Source organism: Diabrotica undecimpunctata, chromosome 5 (assembly GCF_040954645.1).
Source record: "Diabrotica undecimpunctata isolate CICGRU chromosome 5, icDiaUnde3, whole genome shotgun sequence".
Classification (NCBI taxonomy): Eukaryota; Metazoa; Arthropoda; class Insecta; order Coleoptera; family Chrysomelidae; genus Diabrotica; species Diabrotica undecimpunctata.
This window is the reverse complement of record NC_092807.1, coordinates 61675042-61700113: the sequence shown is the minus strand read 5'-3', so window position 1 is coordinate 61700113 and position 25072 is coordinate 61675042. Positions and strand designations below refer to the sequence as shown.

Sequence of the window (25072 nt, the reverse complement as noted above, 5' to 3'; positions counted from 1 at the left end):
GTTAAAGCTACTATGCAAATAAAACGTCGTGTTATAGGATCTAAAAAATAAAAAAACCGCAACAATGGTAAAATATTTTAATATTTTATTATGAGGATACTAATACGTTGACAGTTTTATTTAGCAAAAATAAAATCAGTACCTACCTAACTTGAAAGTAAAGTAAATACTTAACAACTTATTGTTGGTTCAAAGTGAATTATTTTTTTTAAATTTAATTCCATATTTTATAAATAAAATTGTCACGAAATAGAACACACTGTATTTTATCACCTTTTTCGTTTTCATTTATAATTTTTTATCCGATATAATATTATTGTCGTCTATTTTTTTATTATTGTTCTGAAGCTATTTTCTTGTGACATCTTAATACCATTTACTATTTTTATTAAAAATTAGCCACAATTTTACTTAAAAATAAGTAAAATTTTATTTTGACGTTTAGATTACCGTAAATTGCATTATTTTTTATCTAAAATAACATATTGTTACATCTTGTAAAAATGTTTATTTCGTAGAGTAGGTTATATTAAAAGGTAACTATGTAATAATAAAGGTAATATTTAGCGATGAAGCTCGCATTTCTAATGCAGGAATATTTAACTGGCACAATGAACTATATTGGAATGACTCAAATCCTCATTTAGTTTAGGGGATCAGGAGGTAAGGGAGATTTGGTTTTAACGTTAGTGTTTTGTCAAGCATAACAAATTAGTTTATCATATATTTGATAATAAACTAACTGCTGTCGGATATATAGATAGCTTAAAAACGAATTTAAATATCATTTTTGATGAGAAGTGTTTGGCCGAGAGGAATACATTTTTATTTCAACAAGATGGAGCACCTGCCCTTAATGCCGAATTCGTTGGAAATTATTTAAATAAAAAATTTTATAATCGGTGGATTGAAACTTATGGTCCTTGTTTACCAGAATTAAATCCTACTGATTTTTTTATTTGGCGATTAAAAAAAAAACAATATTTATAAAACTAACTTTAATACTAAGGAAGAATTATTACAAAGCATTCATCAAGCACTTAAAAAAATAAACCCAATGCATATACTCAATTGTGTAAGATATGTATGAAAAATGTGTCAATTATTACCTATTATAACCAAAACATTTTGAACATTTATTATAATTTTTAAATGTTCGTAAAATGAATTCTAGTTCTTCCGTTGTTTATTATTGTTGTTTTTATGTTTATTATAATGTTATTATTTTTGTAAAATTAAATCTGGTTAATAAGTAGTTTTGGTTCTGGGTAAGTTTGTTATTTCCATTTTTGAAGTTGACATATCTTATTTCAAATAAACAATTTATTTGCAAAGTAGCTCCAACGACTGAAAATAGATATATGTCATATCAGGTGAAAGAAAATTAAAAATGTAAACGAAAATAGTCAAAATATATAGGGCGTTCCATATAAAATATCATAATTCTGTGTTATTTTTCCTTAGTAAGACCCCCTAAAAAAATTTCGTAAGCCTCTGAACTCTTTTATAATATATCTATCAAAAGTTATAACAAAGTTTTTTAAAATTTCTCTTAATAAAGAAGATATTTAACTCTACCGTTTTCGATATTTTTCAATAATCACTAATCACTCAATAATCAATGTGGGGAGCTATTGATGATTTGATTGGTCAATAGTTAGTTTAACGAAAAAAGAAGTCATGACATGTTAACTGCTTTTGTTTCTATCTCCTCTAGTTTTCGTTATACCCTGCTAAACATACCAATTTGGGACACCCTGTGCATAATATAAATGTGCATAATATAAATATGGTCTAACAACCATAGAGGTTGATGCGACAAATCTCTAAAATTACAAAAAAAATATTTTTCGATACATATCTTAAAGTCAAATAGTGTACCTGGGATTTTGTTTCAACTATACTATAATAAAAAGAGTGGTTTCATAATGGAATAGATTTATTCCAAGCAGTAGTAATCCATTAAATTAATTGAGGTAATCCTACGTCTCGACTATACGTATTATAACTTTAGTTAGATCTTAATTTACTTTATGGTATTTACTTAATATTACAAACCTTTGGATATTTAACTTTTTTGTTTAAATAATTTTTTTAATGATATTAAAAGGTTATATATAAAAAGCTTACTATTCTAAGGTAACAAATAATATTAAAGAATAATATATTTTGAAATTGTTATGTAGCTTAGTTATGAATTGTTTCTATATTTACAAATTTCCTTGAAATCGCCGAAGAACCTCAAAAATCCCTCCAGTCGACTAGCTAAGTAGAGTTTAGAACTACAACAGTACGATTTTAAGGTAGTATACAGAGAGAAAATACCTACTCAAAAGGTAGCAGATGCTTTATTCTGACAACAACAAAATTTTAACATAAATATACTCCAGTCGTCAGGGACGAAAATGCCACTGAACTTCTAAAAATCATACAAACAAGCTAAATTTTAATAAGGATATTAATTTTGGGACCTTAAAAAATATGCAAAAAACTTTACCACGTTTACCGCCGGGCTTCTCGCTAAAACCACCCTCGCATGGGGATAAAAACGTAAAAAAATCGATTTATCAAGAATCTGTACACCGTAGAAAAAAATTTTTCAAATAGAAAATGTAGCTGAGATAATTTTAAACAAAAATATTTATAAGCATTTTTTGTGTAGAATGAACTGTTCTCTTAGAAACAACGCATGAAGCGACCGTCGATTTTGCATGTCAGTTACGCGCGTGAAATCAATGTTCAATAAAATTTGTATGAGCGCGAGGGTAAAAATTCAAGTCTTTTGAATCAAGTGAGCTATTAACAAAAAGCAAGATGAATTTTAAAGGTAAAATGTGCAGCTTTTATATGCAGTTTTTGTGTTTTCCCGCAAATAAACTCAGATTTTATACAGGTGATAAATAAAAAACGTATCGCGATTTGTACCATTTTTTATGATTCTCACGAGATCAATACAATCTATCCCTTTCAGTGACTAGTCACTAAGAAGTTTCGATTACTAGAGCCTAACCTTCAAGACCTATAGCATGAAATTTTAGTTTTAATATTTGACAACAAATGTGAGGCATTTGAAATATGCTTTAAAAACGCTGGATTTAAACTTTCACATAACAAACGATCTAAAATATTTTAAATCTTTTTTCAATTACACTAGTACGTTTTTCAAAAGAACAAAACGTCTGCAATAAACTACACCCAAAATCGTCTTCTTAAATACGTTTCCCGTGACGTGTGATCGTTTGTAATGTAAAACAATAAATTCTTCCTTTTTTTATTCATAGTTCAAATGCCTAAAAATGGAAATTTTACTACAACTGGTCAATGTAAGTGATCAATTTTCTTGATCTCACGAGAATTATAAAAAATGGCAAAAATCGCGCCACGTTTATTTATTTAACACCTGTATACAATCTGGGTTTATTTGCGGCAAAATACAAAAACTGCATACGAAAGCTGCACTTAAGCTGCACTTGAATTAAAAGTTATCTAATTTTTACCGTTTAGCTGATACAAATTTTATTAAACATTGATTTCACGCGCGTAACTGACATGCAAAATAGGCTATCGCTCCAAGCGTTGTTTCTAAGAGAACGGTTCATTCTACATAAAAATGTGTATAAACATTTTTGTTTGACATTATCTTAGCTATATTTTTTATTTGAAACATTTTTTCGACGGTGTACAGATTCTGGTAAATATACTTTTTTGCGTTTTTACCCCCCTGCAAGGGGGTCTTACGAGGAAGCCCGGGAGTAAAAGTAGTAAACTTTTTTGCATCATTTTTGGGGTCCAAAATTAATATTCTCTGCAAAATTCAGCTTATTCTTATGATTTTTAGGGGTCAACTCTCTGACGACTGGACTAATATTTAGAAAAAATATATAATTCTATTTAATTGGCTCGGCCACGGCCATCATACTCACAAAAAAAGATGTCAGCGTGACGTCATTACAGTTGCAATTATTCGATAATAAAAGCAAAACTAAATTCGTCCCTGTGCGGCGTTTCTATCTAATTTGTCGAATTTCTAAAATATTAAGGACTTTTTTTAAATAAACCAAGTTGCAGCATAGCAATACTGTAATACTAACATTCAATCTTTACAATTTATTTTATAAACTACATTTAATTGATTATCTTTATTGACAATAGTTTCATATTTAAAAAATAATTATATAATAAAAAAAATAGTTTTTTTTGGTGATTTATTTCTAGTATTCCCTGCCTTCCCTCGCTCAACTCTTTCCATCTCTCTCCGTTGTACCATTCTGCATCGTTTAGGCCTCTCTTACTCATGGCGTCGTCTACTTCGTTCCTCCAGGATCTTCGGATCGTCCTCTTTTCATCCTTCCTATGGGGCTCTATTTGGTTATTCTCTTTATCCATCTGCTGTTGCTAGTTCTTCTTACATGTCCACACCACTTTAGTCTTTTTTGTTCTATATATGTTGGTATGTCTGTTTCTATTGATGTTATTTGCTTTATTTCGTCATTACTTCTTCTATCCATTCTTGTTACTCTGCAGCATCTTCGCAGGCATTCCATCTCTGTTGCTACTATCTTACTGCTGTTTTTCTTATAATCCAATTTTCAGCCCCATATGTCATAATACTTCGCACTAATGTTTTATAAATCTGTGTTTTTGTCTTCATATTTAGGTGTCTATTCCATCATACTGAGTTAAGCTGTCGAATTGCTGTTCTTGTTTGTCCTAATCTTTGCTTAATTTTTTCTTCTCTTGTTGCCTTTTTCGTAGTTATAAACCCCAAGTATTTGAATTTATCCTTTCCTTTGATTGTTACGTTGACGTCAATCTGTAGATCTTCTATGTCTTCTTCACTTGTAGATAGGTACTCTGTTTTTGCGAGATTAATATCTAGGCCAGCCTTGGTATATTCTTCTTGTAGTTTCTTTATCATGTAACTGAGATCTTCTTGGTCTTGTGCAATCACTACTTGATCGTCTGAAAAGCTTAATGTATATAGGTATTCGTTTCGTACCGGTATTCCCATGTAGTATTCTTATTTTCTTTTCCATGAAGTCAAGTCTTTCTCTAAGTATATTTTGAATAGGGTTGGAAATGTGGAACAACCCTGCAAGAGCCCTTTTGTTGTGGTGAAGGTCTCCTATGATTCTTGTTCCCATTTTAATGGACACTTTATTTTCTTTATACAGAGCTTTTGAAGCTTCCGAGTTCCGTCTGTATTTCTAATTTGTACATTGCCTCCCATAGTTCTGAACTTGGTACAGTGTCATACGTCTTTCTCGGGTCCACGAATGCCAAATGTTTATCCCTATTTTTAGCTTTTTTCTTTTCCAACAGTTGCTCCAGTGTGTATATGTGGTCTATGAATGATCTTCCTGCCGTGAAGCATGCCCGATCCTCCTCCATTTTGCCTTTTATCACTTGCTCCATCTTTTGTCACACTATCTTTCCATAATCTCTTTATTGATGACATTAAACTTATTTCTCTGCAGTTTTCGCATCGTTTTCTATCTCATTTCTTAAATATAGATGTCTTATATGCATAAGTCCATTCCTTTGGGAGCTGTTCTCCATTTATGGCATTCTGAAATATAATTTTTTTGAGCCGTACTTTATAAGCTCAGATGAGATGCCTCCAGGTCCCGGTGCTTTCTTATTTTTGATTGTTTTTATGGCCATTCTCATTTCCCTATCTGTTATTTCTATTTCTTGTTGTGGGGATCTGCTTCGTCTTTGCCTGTTTTATTTTCCAATCAATTGTGGTCTTTATTCTGTTAACAATTCCTTGTAATAGTCCTTCTATTCTTAGTTGTGTATATTTTCCAATTTAATTTTTTCTTTTGAGATTTGTTTTCATTCTCTCAGTACTTTTCATGACTCTGAAGTTCTTGTACCTCCTATGTATGTTTCAATATTTCAGCAGGTTCTTTTCCATTCTTCATTCTTTTGTTGTGTTATTTGTCTTTTCACTTCTTTTTCTTTGTCTCTATAAACTTCTCTATCATATTCGTTATAAACTTCATTGTTGTTTGTAGTCAGCCATTTTCTGTATAGTTGCTTTTTTTCTTCAATTATTCTTTTTGTTGGTTCATTTATTTTATAATAGTGCTGTTTATTTGTTATATGTACTTTTTCTCAAAGGGCTTCGAATTCTGCTTGTTTTATACTCGTCTTTATATGCTCGTATATTTCTTCGATGGTGCCGTATCTGAATTCTGTTAATTTTTGGTCTAGACGTTGTTTGTATAGTTCGCTTATTGATTGTTCTTGGAGTAGTTCTATATTGTACTGCTTTTCTCTTATAGTGTTCAACGGTTCTTCTGTAGAGGAGCTCTTGTTATGGTCTTGTTGTGTTATGTGAAAACGAAGACGCCCAAGAGTTCCAATTATATTTAATTTAATTTAATTATATTTAATTATATTTAATTATATTTAATTATATTTAATTATATTTAATTATATTTAATTATATTTAATTATATTTAATTATATTTAATTATATTTAATAAAATTTATTTATATTTAATTATTTTTAATTATTTTTAATTATTTTTAATTATATTTAATTATATTTAATTATATTTAATTACTTAATTATATTTAATTATATTTAATTATATTTAATTATATTTAATTATATTTAATTATATTTAATTATATTTCATTATATTTAATTATATTTAATTATATTTAATTATATTTAAATATATTTAATTATATGTAATTATATTTAATTATATTTAATTATATTTAATTATATTTAATTATATTTAATTGTATTTAAGTATATTTAATTATATTTAATTTTATTTAGTTTTATTTAATTCTTTTTAATTTTGTTTAATTTTATTTAATTTTATTTAATTTTATTTAATTTTATTTAATTTTATTTATTTTATTTAATTTTATTTAATATTATTTACTTTTATTAAATTTTATTTAATTTACTTTAATTTTATTTAATTTTATTTAATTTTATTTAATATTATATTTAATTTTATCTTATTTTATTTAATTTTATTTAATTTTATTTAATTTTATTTAATTTTATTTAATTTTATTTAATTTTATTTAATTTTATTTAATTTTATTTAATTTTATGTATGAATTGAATTTTAAATTAAATTTAATTTAGAACAACAATTCTTAATTCTTCAGTAATTACATCTATGCGACTTTCACTTTCCAAATACTTATGTTCAACCTTGACAACATGTTCACACACTTTTTTCCAGTTATCCACAGTTACTCTAGCAAATTTCTGTTCCAACACACTTTTACGTCTTTTAACTTAAAATAAATGTTTTAATTTGGAAACCATTTCTATAGGGTTTAATTCTAGATGATATCGCGGGAGTTTTAAAGAAACATGTCCACATTCTTGCAGCACTTTGTCAAATTTATATTGAATATGATTTTGTTTGTGTCGTTTGATGATTTCATACAATTGCGGTTTTAACATTGACGTTACAAATGGTAAATTTTTTTCCGTCAACCAAGATATCATTTTTTTAGAATTACTGGTGGGTGCTTTATTAATTTGTACATTATGATATGACGCATTATCAGTAACAACAACAGATCCAACAGGCAAATTGGGGATTAACTGTTCTTTCATCCATTTTTCATAATTTTCTGAATTCATATCATCATGATAATCTCTCGTCTTAGCTCCTGACTTAAAAATCAAATGGGTATTCTGTGTGAAACCCATTTCCCCACCATCATGTATGATAAACAACCTACAATCTTTGAACAATCCTTGCGTCCTGCATGTACATAGGTTTCATCAACATCTACAATTGACTTACCTTCGCTTCTGTAATATTTAATTTTGTCCAAATATTTAATGCCTAGAGCACGAACATCATTCCGTTCAATTAATAAACGTCGATTATCTTTCGTCTTCTTCCATTTAAATCCCAAATCTTTCTCAATTCTGTATATATAGAACTCACACTTCCAGTCCACTCCTACACCTTTTCAAGCCTTTTCTGCAAAATCTTCAATGCTACACGACAACGTTCAGTCTCATGAAAACGATGAATGGTATTTCTAATAAACTGCTTGTCATACTCACTTAAGTCTGTTACGGTTACTTTCCTTTTAGTAAGTGTTGTGCTGGAAATTTTAGTGTATTATTTGGTTCTGCGTTTGTTAACATACTCGCTTGTTGAATGATCCTTTCTACTGTACGTAAAGGTACTCCAGTAGCTTTACTCACGCGTTGTTTAATACTAGTTCGATTGTCTTCAGGAAATAGTATTTGCATATATTTAAATACATTGTAAACTATTCCTTTGGATTCTGGTGTCAATCTGATCTGTTTACTCATACTACACTTAACCATCTCCATTCTACCAAATAAATCTAATACGCGTGGTAGCAACTTTCTTGTTGAGTCTCGACAACATAATGAGACTAAATTACGAACTCGTTTGAAATCCAGTGACTAGAAATTCTCGGAAATAATTCTTATCAATTCTTTGTATGTCCGTAACGAGTCATTAAGGAGTCATTAGTAATGACTTTATAATTACGGTTTTAAGGTAACTGATACTAAATTAGAAATTAACTTTTACCAAAATTTATAGAGTATCAATTTTTAAAGATGGTATTATAACAAACAAAAAGTTTAGTATCTATTAACTAATCTATGTACAATCAAACTCTATTCATTATTTAAGTGAGTAATAATTTTGTAATTAGTGCGATTTCAAATAATTTAATTTGTTTAATGTTGGCACGCCACTGCATGGGTCTGATCATATATATTCTATTGTCTACGCGATGAACTATTTCGTGGAAGGGCTCGCCACTCGATTGGAAATAAGCTGTAGGCAACAATCCTTCGGTTACAGTTTTTGCAGTACACAGAATATCTGGAGGAATACGCAATGCCGAGAGATCTCCGGAATCAGACATAATACTCGTACTTTTGGGCAACATCAAGCACAAAATTTTCAGAAAACTTAAAGAGTAGCGTAAAATTCGGAGACTTTTCTTATTTGTCAAAGTAACAATCAATAGAAGTAATCATAGTAACATAAAAATTATTATTTGCGACGTTTGAAAAAAAAATAGTACTTTCTATTCGGAGTAAAAAGGACTTTTTGTGCTACGCTACGCTCGTCAGTCAAACGTACAGCCTCGCCACAAAAAGTATCATTTTTACTCCTAATAAAACAATACACTATTATCTATTTTACAAATTTTATCCATATTTTAGGTGTCTCCTGATGAAGCTGACAAAAAATCAGCGAAATATAGAGATATAAAAGAAAAAGAGAGAGCTTTTTTTAAATAACAGACCGCACACCCGATACACCACTACAATAAATTGTTATATATATATATATATATATATATATATATATATATATATATATATATAAATATATATATGTATATATATATTTAAAATCCCTTGTTTAATGGTGGATTAATTTCTTGTATGGAAGGTTGGCCTTATTGTTTCTCGGTTCATGTTTGTCTTTCTGTAGCCACAATTGTGTATATTCCATTCATTCAGGATGTTGAAACCGTGTACCAATTTGTACAAATCTTTTGGACGGGTCCATATGTTTTTGAAATCACTTGGTAGTCTCCAAAAAATATTTATCCGCCTATGATATAATGCCTAGCACTTGTGCAAGATATGGGTGATTTTTTTAAGTTTTTCAATCTCACACTAGGCTAGTGTCTAGAGCTTAGGAATTCAAAAAACCGAATGATAATTTAAAGGACCAAAAATTGAGTGCGTGTCAATTTGCAAAACTTTTAGTTTCGCATAGCAAGCAAATAGTCCAGTCGCCATAGCATTTGACCTTGCATGGCGAGCTGCCCTAATTTCCTAATTCCAACCTTTAGGGGGGAGTCAATAGTAGTGTAAATTTAAGATCGCCAAACGGAAAAAGGTAATCGCCATTTTCTCGGAAACAAAAAAGGTAAAAACTGAAATTGTTGTAAATGCTATTTCCTACAATGTTTTTTTTTACAATTTTTTTTCTTTTTTTAATTAAATTATCTTGTTTAATATTAACTTTACGACACAAATGTACCTAAGCAAAAATGAACAGAATTATATTTTATACAATTTTCATCTCGTTCATTTTTTGCTAAAATTAATAAATAAGGTTGTAGGTTCGTTTACAGGACATTAAATGTTGATTGTAGCACAAAAAAATAAAAAAAAAACCAAAATTGTATAAAATATAATTCTCTCCATTTTCATGTACGTTTATGTCGTAAAGTTAATATACTCATAATAAACGAGATAATTCAGTAATTATAAAAATAACTATTATTGTCCCCCTTAACTCGGAAAATATCAACCGCTCGAAAAATTTGCAAAGAAAAAATCATAGGGAATTCTATTGCAACTATTTAAGTCGTCACGATTTTGTCGAAATTTTAAAAATAACCGATATTCCAAATAAAAACAATTCGTATAAAACCAGTTCCCGCAACGTCTTACGCTCACGCTTTTACCTCATACGACCACAAAAAAAAATGAAAAATATCAAAATTGTATAAAATATAAATCTCTCCATTTTTGTTTATGTACAGATTTTCATAAAGTTACTACAGTTGGTTCACAATTTGTTGATAGCTCACTACAAGTTTGACCCTAATGAGCAAACTGAAATACAGAGAGGATAGGTAATACGATATAATAGTAAAAACCAACCTAAAACTGACGGTTTAAGACGTTTTCGACTAACCCACCTTATATCTGAAGGAATACAATACCTTATAATCCTATTACGGGGGTATTTTGAATGGTTAGAGATAAACGACCAGTGTCGTAAAGTATATGATTAAAACATTTATTTGAACTAAATAAATATATTTTTTAAATTGTACTTATGTAAATTGTATTTTTTAATAAAACTTATTTATTTTATTCAAAAATAAAAAGTTTCTTGCCATTTGTAAAAGATACATTTATTTCATTAAGGAAAAAGGCGCCAAATGTCGCCTGGCAAAATTTCCAATGTGTTTTAAATGTATCCATTATTTTCGAATCCGGAGAAAACTAATAAATATTTTTGGAAAATTTAAACGCAGAATGAAAGATTACATTATTACTCAGGGCAGAAAGTCCCTGAAAACTTCTACAATGTTTATTTTAATATGTTATGTAACAGGGGTGAAAATAAAAGACAAAATATAGTATAATTTTTAATTGAAAATATTGCATGCAAAAGAAACTTTTTATTTATTCCAAAAAATATTTCATTCTGCCTTTAAATTTTTCAAAAATGCTGTTTAGTTTTCTCAGGATTTGAAAAAAAAAATGGTTACATTTAAAACACATTGAACATATTTATAGGCGACATTTTGCGCCTTTCCCCTTTAATACCTTACGATTACAACTATTATTACTTACCTTATATAATTACGATTAGAAAACTATTCAAATTCAAAATAAATAGGATCAACTTTGGAATCCGAGTCATCTTGAGGGTTAATAATTAGCGGTTGTGTCTCTACGGTCGCATCAATTATGTTATCAAGATCCCACATTTTTTGTTCCTCTTCTATTACATGCCTTACTGCATCTTTCCAGTTTTGTTCTGTAATATGTTGTAAAGACTCGTATAACAATAATTCACGTAGAGCTTGTATTTTATATAACGTATTTTTTCTAGCCACATAACTTTTCATTTGTGCCATCTCCTCGTGATAGTCTTTTGTGCTTTTGGACTGAAATTCCAACAAACCATGCTTAACAAATCCTTTTTCACTGCCAATGTGAGACATTATTAATCTACTGCCTTTAAAATTTTGTTTAGGTTTGGTATTTCTTTTTTGAAAAAAAATCCATGAATTTTCCTTCGAATACCATTTTTGACAAATTCATCAATTTCAATAGGCTTTTTCCCTCTCTATAAGTGTTCGTTTGTGTTTGGGTTGCCTATACCGTGTTTTTTTCTTTCTGGTAGGAACCTATATATAGTTGACTCTCCTACGCCAGTCATGTTGGCACAACTTTCGACTATGTTGCGAACAGTGTTTGTGGGATTCTGAGAAACCAGAGCATCGTGAACATTCAGGACAACAGTCTTCTCTCTTGGTGAATAGACAGACTTACTGACTGTACGCAACAGTACCGGTGTAAAACTTGATGATGTTGATGATGAAGCCATCACAAACAATCCAACAAAACGAGCACGAGCGAAAGGTACATATATGTTCGTAGGTATATGGAATAAAAAATCACTCACGCACTGCATATAATTCGCAAAAGAAATATTCGAGAGGCTAATTACTGCCGTAGACGCGGACACACCGACGAGCCGTAAATTACATGCGATCAAAAACGTACTAAACAAAAAAATTGTTTTCGTTCGTAATAACTTCACCCTTTTAAGTTAAGTTTCGAATATAAACTGAACAAACGAGGCACGTGGCCAAAGCATACCCATTATATTATTAAAAATCTGGGGAATTCCATCCTAATTATCTTTTCTAGTAAAGTGATTAAACGCGAAGATTAGTATTGAAATATCCAAAGAGACAAGGTATTCTTATTTACAAAATTGTTAATGGTTAAATTCTTATTTTTATTAATATAATATAATTACATAACATTAGCCGTGAAAGTTTTAATTGTTTTTTTGCTAAATATATTAGTATTAAAATATTATTAATAATATATATATATATATATATATATATATATATATATATATATATATATATATAACAGTATTAAAAAATATTATATTATTATTTAATGAATAAACACCTCAGGAACGCCTATGGTTTACGACCGTTTTATGAGTTTGATGCACATTTCGTGCTCTCAACAATTTATGAACGGAGAATAATAAACGAGATAATACAATAATTATGCCTCAAACCACCTTCTATTATTTTCCTTCATAACTAGAAATCTATCGACCGCACGAAAAAATTTGTATACAAGAAACTGTAGAAAATCACATTTGCAACAATTTCACTTACTACTGTTTTTTTTTGGAAAGGGTTCATTTTCACGTTCAAGATGGCGGCTAACGCAACAATAGTGTTTAGTTGATATTTTAAATTTACACTACTATTGACCCACCTTAAAGGTTAAAATAATAACATTTAAGGCAGCTCGCCATGCAAGGTTAGGCCTTTTTTGTCTAACCCGAGTGGACTAAAAGGTGCCAGACAAGTGGATCGATCTCCTAACTACTTATGTTTTCAACTGTGATTTTTACCTTTAAAGTGAAAGTACTAGTATAGACTAGAAATACAATTAATATCAGAGTAAACCATGGAAATAATAAATATAAAAAAGAAAATAAAAAATAATGAATATACAACCAATCCTTAGGTCTGCACGACCTGTCTAAACGGCTGAGAAACATATATTTAGAAATTATGAGAGTACATTTTAAAACTAGCAAAACGTTTAATAAAATTTAATTTTGTGTTATATTTTCGCCTAGAACGTTTGGATACGTAATTAACTAAAACTCACTTTTATACAAACATGCATAAATATTTTCAGAAAATCAATATTTTAAATGCTCATCGTTATGTTTCAGTGATAATTTAATTGCTAAAAACGAGAACTATTTAAAAATATACAAATTGAATCTCTAAACTGTACATTTTTTATTAACTAATACGTCAAACGTATTGAATTTGATACAGACCTGTTTCGTAATTAAAGTAAACTTACTTTTTGTAAATGTTACTAGAGAAACAAAATATTAACTATTTGTTTTTCTTCGATTCTATCCATGTATTTTTCCTTACATTCTTCTTCTTAAGGTGCCATGCATTTCTGCGTAGGCGTCCACCGTACATCGTCTTGTCAGGTGAGATGTTAAATATTCTGGATTAAATAATTCTGTTTTTAGCAGCATTGCGAAGCATTTCGTAGCTGTGGATTCCTGTCCATTGTCGAATATTGCGCAGCCATGACATTTTTTTACGTCCGAGACCTCTCCTACCCTCTATTTTCCCTTCGAGTATCAGTTGCTGAAAAGTGTATCGTTCTCCTCGTATAATGTGCCCCAAGTATGCAGTCTTCTTACTTTTTACATAATTAAAAAGTTCCCTATCCTGTAAGCCCGCTCTTCTGAGTACTTCCTCATTTCTAACCCTGTCCGTCCATGATATTCTGAGCATTCGACGCAGGCACCACATTTCGAACACTTCAAGTTTGTTAATGGAACTGGCCTTTAACGTCCATGCTTCCATTCCGTACAGGAGAACAGGCCACACGTAACACTTAAGCATCTTGTATCGGAGGTTGAAGTCCAATTTGCGATCAGTCAGAAACTTACGAAGCCTCAAAAAAGCATTTATGGCTTGTTCAACTCTGCTCTTTATTTCATTCTCGGGGTCCCAAGCCTCATTCAGCAAACATCCCAAGTATTTGAATTGCCTGACTTGTTTGATTTCTTCTCCAGAGACATATATCTTTGCGTTGGGGTAATCATTTCTACTTATAATCATTGATTTTGTCTTCTTGATATTTATTTTCAAACCCCGAGCTTCACTTGCAAGAGTTAGATCATTCAAAAGGCATTGAAGATCTTCGATGTTATCTGCCACTATGGCTGTATCATCGGTATACCTGATGTTATTAATAAATATGCCGTTAACTTTAATACCCTTATTAGAGTCTTCCACTGCTTCTGCGAAGGCTTTTTCTACGTATAAATTGAACAGCATTGGAGACAGTATACAACCTTGCCTTACTCCTTTTTTAATGGAGAAATCTTCTGTTTCGTTGGAATTTTGAAGACGTACTGTTGCTGTCTGATTCCAATACAGATTGGCAATGATTCTTATATCCTTTGCATCCAATCCCAACTCTTGTAGGTATTTTATCATCAATTCATGTTTTACATTATCGAATGCTTTCTCGTAATCGATGAAACAGATAAAACATCCTTTCTTTGATCTAAACAATTCTGTATCAATGTTTGCATACTAAAGATCGCTTCTCTCGTGCCAAGTCCATTTTTAAAACCAAACTGACTCCATCCACTGACCTCTTCACATTTCTTAAACAATCTAGTGTGAAGTATTCTCAGGAAAAGTTTCAAAAAGTGACTCATTAGGCTTATTAGTCGGTGGTCCTTGCAGAAGTTCGCACGTGGTGTTTTTGGTAGGGCGATAAATGTAGATCGAAGCCAATCTTTTGGAATCTGGCCCGTATCGTAGATGTCGTTAAAGAGCTTGACAATAATGTCTAGGTTTTCTTCATTAAGTAACTTGATTGTTTCTGCGTACATATCATCTGGTCCTGGGGTTTTGTTACTTTTTAATAGTTTGATAGCGTGTACAATTTCAGCTTTCAAAATACTTGGGCCATACAGATGGTCTCCCAGTTGTGGTGGTTTTTGTGTTCTGTCATCATTGAACAAATTGGCTGTGTACATTTTCCAAGTATTAAGTATATCGCTAGGGTCCGTTATTAATTCATTTTGGTCATTATATATACCAGTGACTTGTTTTTTCTTGAAGACACCAGCAATTTCCTTAATTTTCTTGTGAAGATTGAAGCTGTCGCCGAGTTTATATAGGCTTTCAGCCTCGGCGCAAAGTGTAGTCATCCAGATCTCCTTCGATGCTATAATTTCTTTACGAATTTGACTGTGTATATTTCGGTACCCTACTTTGTCCTGCCTGATCTTACACTGCCTGCGTTGTTCCAACATCTCTAATATTTCTTCTGTCATCCACTCATTCTTGGTAGTTGTTTTACTCTCGAGTAGAAAAGTGTTGTTCAACTCATCAAATGATTCTTTTATGGTGGTCCATGACTTTTCAACATCATTCTCAGTTGCCATATTAGAGAACCTATTGTTTATTTCCTCTGTGTACGCTTCATTTGTTTCATTGTTTTTGAGTTTTCTAATGTTTACTGATGCCTTCTGGTGTTTTCTTTTAGCTGTAGCGAGCCTCAGTTTGATATTTGCTACTAAGGGATTGTGGTCGGATCCTATGTCTGCTCCAGGTAATGCAGATACCTTAGTAATAGCATTCCTGTACCTTCTATTAATTGTCACATAATCTATTTGGTTCCTTATAATGCCCTGATGTCCGTCTAAAGGCGACTTCCATGTGTAAAGCCTCCTGGGTGGTAACTTGTACCAAGTATTCGTTATGACTAGATCTTTGTCTTGACAGTACTGTATCAATCTGTCCCCTCTGTCGTTTCTCTGACCAAGACCATATTTTCCAACTACGTGATCTACAGTTCCTTCCCCAACTTTTGCCTTGAAGTCTCCTAATACGATGTTAATTTCGTGATTCTTAGTCACCTTTAAGGCTTCGTCTAGCTGTTGATAAAATCGCTCTAGTTCTTCTTCTGGCTTGTCTGCTGTAGGGGCGTAGACTTGTATAATATTTATGTTAACTTTTCCATGCAACTGAATAAGTATGACTCTTTCGGAGATCGGGACAAAGTTCTTCACGGAGGCGCGCAAATTTTCGCTTATCAGAACTCCCACCCCATGTCTGTGGTGAGGGTCTGTGCTATCACTGCATGAGTAGTAAAGGGTTTTACCAGTAGTATTGATCATGCCTGTGCCTTACCATCGCAATTCGCTTATGCCAAGAATATCGATGTTAATTCTGTTCATTTCCTGAATTAGATTTTGTAGTTTGCCTGCTGCAAATAAGCTTCTAACATTCCACGTAGCAATTTTGATTGTCTTATCAAGTTGAAACCGGGAGATTCTTCGCACCCCTTGGCCATTTAAGGCCTGCCCGGGACTAGGGGCCGTTTGTTTTGTTTCTTCCAACATAATGCGGTAGTTTCCTACTTGCTTTCCGCATCGCAGTACCGTAGCCCTCTAACTGTTTCAGTCTCACCTACGGTATTCTAGTAAGAAGCCGGTTTAGGATCATTTCCTTTACGCCTAATTCTAGTACTGGTGATCGCTGCTGCCCTTTACCAGGTTGATTCTATACTATCCCTAGAAACAGGGTTGCCACTTCCGTTGAATTCACTGAACCGAATACTATATTCTCCACCTTCATCATCGTTGTGGTCTTCACCCATATCCCTGGGCAAGGGGACCGTGTTATACCCCACGGAACTGGGTCCCTATCTGAACTTAGCCATCTACTAGCTCCGGTCTACTGAAGCAAGAGATGCCCACCCCCGCGACCTGGACGCGCCAGACAGGAATTACTCATATGAGCGACAGAGAAGGTGGCTCTGTGCCCTATGAGCCGAGTTAATGGGAATGTGTGATACCATTCCCAAAAGCATATATGCCATTATTAATGGGATTATTAAAAACGTTTGATATATGAGGAGTACATCAGAGTGTCATAATTTCTAAATAGTGCCTACAGTTGACCTTTACCAAGAAATTTACTTGTGTCTTGTAGAATTTGATAATGCCTTTGATACAGTTCAACATAAAAAGCATATAGGCATAAGAAAAAGCAAAATTTTTAGTTACACGTAAACAACAGAATACTGATTTAATAGAACGTAATAAAAACTTTGACAAAATTTAACATAAGGACCGGATCTGATTTCAGAACCACATAGTATGTTTAATTTCAACTCCCAAGTATTTTCACCCTAATAAATCAACAAAAGTGATATACCAGTTTAATAAAATTAGTGTATAAGTAGACATAAAAACGTGAGTAAAAGAACATTGATTAGATTGAAATAATATATTTACTTTGAAAATCGATAAATAAAATTATCGTATTAACACAACAACGGACTGGTTTTTTATCAACAGCAATTAAAATCAGCGCCGTACTTGGATATGATTATAATTAAAATAAAGTGTTTAAGTAAAATTTAATGAAGAATAATAATTTATCATCAATGGAAATTCCTACCACTTCTCAAAGCAATCCAATGAACTCTACTATTGCATCTCAACCCAAAATTTCCACTAAAAGAACAAGCCATCATCTTCAATTCAATTAATGGCGCAAAATTGCAAGATTATCTTTTTTTTAGTAAAGCTGTAGTTGATGTTTTCTCAATAAAATTGAATCCATAAAAATGAATACCGAAGTTATACTTCTAGCACGTAGACTATAACCCAATCAGAACGACTTCCCTTATCTAATGTTAGTCCAATAATCCCGCATGCAATATTGATATATAACTAAAGCTCGGATTTATAGGCAACAAAAATTGAAGAAAAAGGCATTTAGGCAAAATATAGGCAATAAAGGAACATCATAATCATAACATTAGTATAAATAAACTAGTAACTAAATAACTGTAAATTAATAATTAAACATTGTAACCACTTAAAATTTTATCATTAATAGAAACAACTAAATGTTTTTCAATATTTTCGGTCTTAAAACTATGTCTTCGATCACTTAAAATTAATTTGTACATTGAAAACGAACGTTCGACAGCGACAGATGTAATTGGAGCATATTTCAGAGCGGATAATAAATCTGGCATAATTTGAAGTTTCTCGGAAAATGTCCCATTCAAAAATTTAGCAACATTAGATAAAAACGAAAAACCTTCATTCTTGTCGATAACATATTTCATTTTTTTTTAAATTAATTGACCGTTACTTCCAGGTGCCGATTTAATTTTCGTCTTTAAATTATCTATTAATTTTACTGACTCACATAAATTTATCTCTTGTTTTTCTAATAAGGTAATTGTGGTAACTATTAATTTATAATTTTCATTGATATAAGCAAGTTTCTGTTTTAATTTGGGATTTTTTAATATTTTTTTTTGCTTCTCGAATGGCTTCGGAAATCATCATCAAATTCTAACATAACTAATTCTATTTCATTGCAGTGTTCAAAGTAAAAAAAAAACTGCTTCAAGCCAGGTTCCCCACCTTGTAATTACTGGTTTAGGTGGCAAAGGGACACTGGGAAGTCTTTCTTTATATATTTGCACCCTCAACGGAGCCTTTACAAAAAAAAATTTCATAAAATTTATAAAATTATTTACCAACGGAAACAGATTTCTTATTTGTTCAGCAATTCTATTTACCCCGTGGGCTACACAAGTGCAATGAATTAAATTAGGATAAAAAATTTTTAAATTAACAGCAGCTTTTAACATATATGCCGCGGCATCTGAAAGCATTAAAACTATTTTATTCACTGGTATAGCGTTGGGTAAAAAGAGGTTTGTTAAACTATCTTGTATAAATCGACTTTTTTTTTTCAATTCTTTAACGGCAACTAAATAAGGTTTTCTCGCAAAGTTTTCGTTCAAAATTCCAATCATTAAATTAGCTATGTACCTGCGCATACATCTGTCGTTTCATCCACGATAATGTACAAAAAATTGCCCTCTAACTCCCGCTTAATTTTTGAAATACATTCCACATAACATTTTTCCACAGTATGTTTTCTCAATGTACTCTCGTCCGGTAAGGATTTATTAAGATATTTTTCGAAAAAGCATTTAAAACTAGGGTTATTAACTTTATATAGAGGAATGTTGGATGCAACATTTATCATCATCTGGCATAAATGAAATTTAAATGCGTCTTCCTCCTTTTTTTTTGAACTGCTTAAACTATCCCGCAGAGATATTTGGGCTAACTTAGAGGAATTTAATTTTTCCAAATTACGTTTATGAAGTGGGGTTCCACAATGCTGGTCAATAAACTACTTTTTTCTACTTGAAATCTGAGAATTTAAAAAAAAATAATTAGAATTCTAAAATTGCTTTAGAATTTAGTTATGTTGTGGGACGAGAAAAAATAAAACTTACCGATTTGCCGCATGGTTTACAAAATGTTCCATCCCCTTCTAGAGAAAGTTCCGAATAAGGTGCGATCCATAGCCTTAATTTAGATGTCATCTTTTCACAAAAATGTCTAAAACGTTTTAAAACGTGTTCTTTGCTTTTCGGTATACGCAACAAAACTAAACTAGGATATAGCAATTTGTGACTAAACTCTGATACAGTAACCGACTGTACAACTGATAATAAACTAATAAAGCTTAGGGATTTCCAACTAGTTAACCTTCAAGTCTCGATCAGGTACATTTTCCTAGAAATCTGTTATATAAACAAACCATTGATATTTTATTATTGACCCAAAATTTTATTATAGAATGGTTTAGTAATAGAATAATATCATGGGTAGTACCATGAAATTTTAAAAAAGGCACAAATAGGCGGATTTACGAAAAAAGGCAAAAAGTGCAAAAAACAATTATAATAGGCAAAAAAGGCATTTTACCTATAATCCGAGCTTTATATATAACAGTTTAATTTGAGAAATTTACCACTGGCAATAACAATCAAATTAATATAATTTATACAAATACCTATTTGTGAATTTAATTAAATTATTAATAAATATGTATAGTTAAATTAAAGTAAAAGATTCTAGCTATATATACCTGTAATAAAGTATAAAAGAGAAGTTGCTTATAGAGGTTAGATATGTTATGTTGATAAAAAAACAATTCAAAAAGAATAAAGGAGCACCAAATATTTGTAGAATATATTCCACTTTAAATAGAAAAAAGATATAGAAAAAACTTTCCAACTTATTATATATATATATATATATATATATATATATATATATATATATATATAGATAGATAGATAGATAGAACGTTTATTGACCACTTTACATAAAGTTTGAAGTCCGTATAAAAAATAAAATAAAAGATATAATAATGTAAACTTAAAATTAACTTAACCATATTGGCTAAAGTAATATACATATGTAAGTATTAGCAGAAGAATTAAAATTAAAAATTTAAGATAAAAAAATCTCTAACCAAAAAAAAACAAACCTAAACTGTCACGTAAAAAATCTTTGAAATATGGAAGTAACAAAAATGTGCAAATAACTAAGAATATTCCCGAATCGATGACTAAATAAACTAATACATAAAACTTAGTACATTTTAATAGCAATAATACAATGTGATATGTAGATAGTAAATCGACAGTATTCTGACCAAACTGGGTACACGTTATAAAGGTGTATTGAGGTATTCTGTCTTTGAGTAAAAACAACATGTTAAAAAATGCTTTCTGATCCTATTTTTAAACAGTGGTGGAGACAGAATTTTTATTTCGTTAGGCAGATAGTTATACAAGTGAATATCAATTGAATTCTTTGTGCTCTTTGATAGTCTGAATCGTTGTGATCTAATTAAATCCCTCGATCTTGTTAGATGATCATGTAATTGGGAGTTTATAGTAAACTTATTTTTATTATCGTGAATTTCCAACAGTGTTGCATACATATAAAGCGAAGGTAGAGGCATAATACCCATGTTCAAAAATAATGGTTTACAATGATCCCTTAAATCCGCTCCAGCAAGTATCCTCACCACCTTCTTTTGTAATTTAAATATTTTGTCGGCATGACCAGAGTTGCCCCAAACAGCTATTCCATATTGTATATGACTATGAAACAATGAAAAGTAACACATTTTAAGGGTACTTTTAGGTACCAAATAAACCAGGTTACGCATTACAAATATTGTACTGGCGAGTTTAGAACTTAAGTTGTCTATATGGATGCCGCAATCTAAGTTGTCATCCATAAAAATCCCTAACAATTTGATGCTATATCCAAAAATGTGTCTTCGATCTGAACTGAAAACTATATTTTGATTTTTATCCTCGTTTAGTTTTAGTTTATTATGTGTAAACCAGTTTTTAATTTTAAGCACATCGTTTCCTATTTTGTTATTTAAATTATATTGATTCTGGTCGGTACTAATAACGGTTGTATCATCTGCAAAACATATACACCTTAAGGGGTGGGTATAATGAAATATATCGTTGAGATATAGAAGAAAAAATGTAGGTCCTAATATAGACCCTTGGGGAACTCCATGTTCAACATTGTGAAAATTGGAGTAGTTATTATTTAAAAAAACGGCCTGTTTTCTGTTTATTAAATACGATCGAAATAAATTAAGAGCATTTCCCCTTATGCCATATTTGTGCATTTTGTCTAAAAGTAAAGTGTGTGAGACACAATCAAAAGCCTTAGATAAGTCACATAATGTTAAAGACACGAAGTGACCTCTCTCTAGGCCATCAACTACTTCCCTTACAATTTCCTGAATTGCTTGAGTAGTGCTGCATTTTTTTCTGAAACCATATTGATTACAATGAAGTATTTTGTACTTTCCTATGTACTCTATTAAGCGGTTATTATTATTAACAGTGTTGCATACATATAAAGCGAAGGTAGGTATTTTCAATTTATTGTAATATTCAAAGATTATAAAGTATGACCAGTTTATCAATAATAATATCCAGAGTTTCTATCACTAATTGTTTGTTTAAGAAGTAAAAATCAGTACATTTTGAGTTTTTCAAGCTGTATAATGTATTCCTAACTTCAATATCACTAACAGGTGTTAAAAACAATGAGTGGCAAGGGGAGTATATTCCCTCCAAAAAATTCATGGCATCATTTTCATCTGTCTCATCTAACGAGTTCAATATATTTCCCGCTACCGAAGTAAAGTAATTATTAAACTCGTTTGATGAAATATTACATGAAGTTACTTTTTTATTTTGAGTTTTATTCCTATGATAATTGATGACTTTCCAAGAATCTCGAGATATATTATCAGATTTTAAGAAAAACTGCTCATATGCCAGTTTTTTCTTTATTGATATTGTTAATTGATAGTGTTTTTTGAATTGATTATACAGAGTGTAATCACTAGTAAGGTTAGCAGTAATTTTTATCTTCGAAAGGTTTACTCGCATTTTCCTTAGTTCATCGTCAAACCAAGAAACAGGTGCCTCAAAATGAATTCTTGACTTTTTTACTGGAAAGCAAACTTCAGTTAATTTTACATATGTGTCAATTATGAACTCAGCTAATTCCGTTGCTGTTATTGAATTGTTTATTAACGACCAATCCACAGATTTTAGTGATTGTTTTAACATTTGGGTGCCTTTACATGTTATGTGTCTTCTGAATATCCTATCATTGTCAATTTGATCAGATTTTATTTTTAAATTCAGGAATTGAGCACAATGATCAGCAAGGCATGGGTCTACAACACCACACCCAACTATTTCATTATCTATATTTGTTAAAATATTATCTAAACAACTTGATGATGTAGCAGTGATTCTTGTAAATTCATCAATCCTCATAGTTAAACCAAAAGAAGAAATTAGATCGGAAAAATATTTTAATTCATTTGAAGTGCCTTTGAAATCAATATTGAAATCCCCAATTATAATTGTTTGAACATAATTATTAGAACAGAATATTAATAATTTTTCAAATAGGCCTAAGAAAATTTGGAAATCTGCGTTACCTGTTCTATACACTGATACTAGAATAGTTTTTATATCTATAATTTCCAAAGCACAAAATTCACCTTCATATTCACAAGATATATCATTTAAAGAAACTGGACGTGTAGATATTTTGCCATCGCAGAAAATAGCAACACCCCCATGTTCTCTACTTTTTCTACAGTAACAAGTTGATAAAAAGTATCCGTCAATTATCACTGTTGTTAATTCAGATTCTCTAAGCCAATGTTCAGAAAAGCACAAAATATTGTAAGTTTTATCTTTTAAAAAAATGTTAAGTTGATCAATTTTATTTAATAAACTTTGTGTATTTATATGAAAAATGCTTACCAAACTGGTTTGGTCAGGATTTACTACAAACTTTTGTTTATCAGAACTTATCATATCACTTTCACAAAAACAGGTGTTTCCTATATTCTTTTGCACTACCGCTGATTCTATTCGTACACTTTTATCTACATCTCTTGCGGCTTTCTGGGTGTTACGTGAAAAAAACGTTGTACGTGAGCTCCACATGGCCATATTTTAGGAGACATAGCTACTTTAAAATTGTTATTAAAAATTGTAATTTTAAATGAACTGTAAATATCAGGATGCTTTGATTTTAGGGATTCTACCTCTACTTCGGGAAATGTAGTCTTCATAAGTTCCCTCATATTTTCCGCAGTCATATCGGGATCGACCCTGTATACATGTAGGTCTATCAACTTATGTACTCCCTTGATTTCTTTTCCATTTAATATCATTTCAGTGTTTTTTCCCACAACTAAATGCTTTCTTTTTTTCCTTCTATCTACTTCTGTCCATTCAGATTTTTCCTGGTTACTTTCACCTACGTATATGTACTCATTTAACTTTTGTTCTGTAGTTACTTGTAATATCGCTTCTGAAACATCTTTCTTTGTAACTTCACATTTCTGGGAACAACTGGCAACAGTGCGATCTTTGTTCGCGTTGATGGGTTGACGAACTGATTTTGTTTCGACTGAATCCATAAGTGTGTCTTTGTTTATTACCTTATTTTGATGTATAAGTTGTTCTTGATTTTCGACAACATTTTTTTGCGAATTTAATTGTTTTAGTAAATCAATATGTTGACTCATAAGGTCAATTTTTCCGTATAGCTCTTTAATTAGGGTATCTTTTTGTCTAATTATATATTTGAATATGTTAATATCAATTACCTTATCATCTGTTATTAAGTTATCCATTTCTTCCAAAAATATTTGATCTTCAGGTTTCACTGGTAAACAACATTCAATCAACTCGTCATTTATAAACTTAACATTGTTACTCTTTCGAGCACAACTCACATGGATGCTAGCGTCACAATTTATGCACTTTACTCCATTTACTACTTTACTACATTTACTACTATATACATCTGTCTATATACATATATATATATATATATATATATATATATATATATGTATATATATATATATATATATATATATATATATATATATATATTTATATATTATATTATTTTGAAGTGAAAATTGATTACAATAACCTCACCCAATGCTAAAGCTTTTTCAACGGCTCTAGCTTGTGCACTAAAAATTGATAAACAGTGAGGGCCTTGCTATTGCTCAATATGGTTAACGTTAAAAACTAGGAACGCACAGCCTATTCTAAATCTATTTTGGATCCATCCATATACATAGATGAAAATTATATTTTCTCCTAAATTACAGAGATTTGAAGATAAATTTGTTGGAAAAATATTCTCTGGATACTTTGAAATTATAGTGACTGGTTTAAATAATAAAGCATTAAAAATCATTTCATACACAGAATATTTTTTAGACTATGTGTTAGTTC

General features: G+C 30.7%; 1 protein-coding gene across 1 annotated transcript in view; it reads left to right on the top strand.

The window, feature by feature from the left end:
• Positions 1-25072, top strand: part of LOC140442216 (sodium-dependent noradrenaline transporter-like) — a 340132-nt gene that overhangs the window by 17387 nt on the left and 297673 nt on the right. The gene's annotated exons all lie outside the window — the stretch shown is intronic.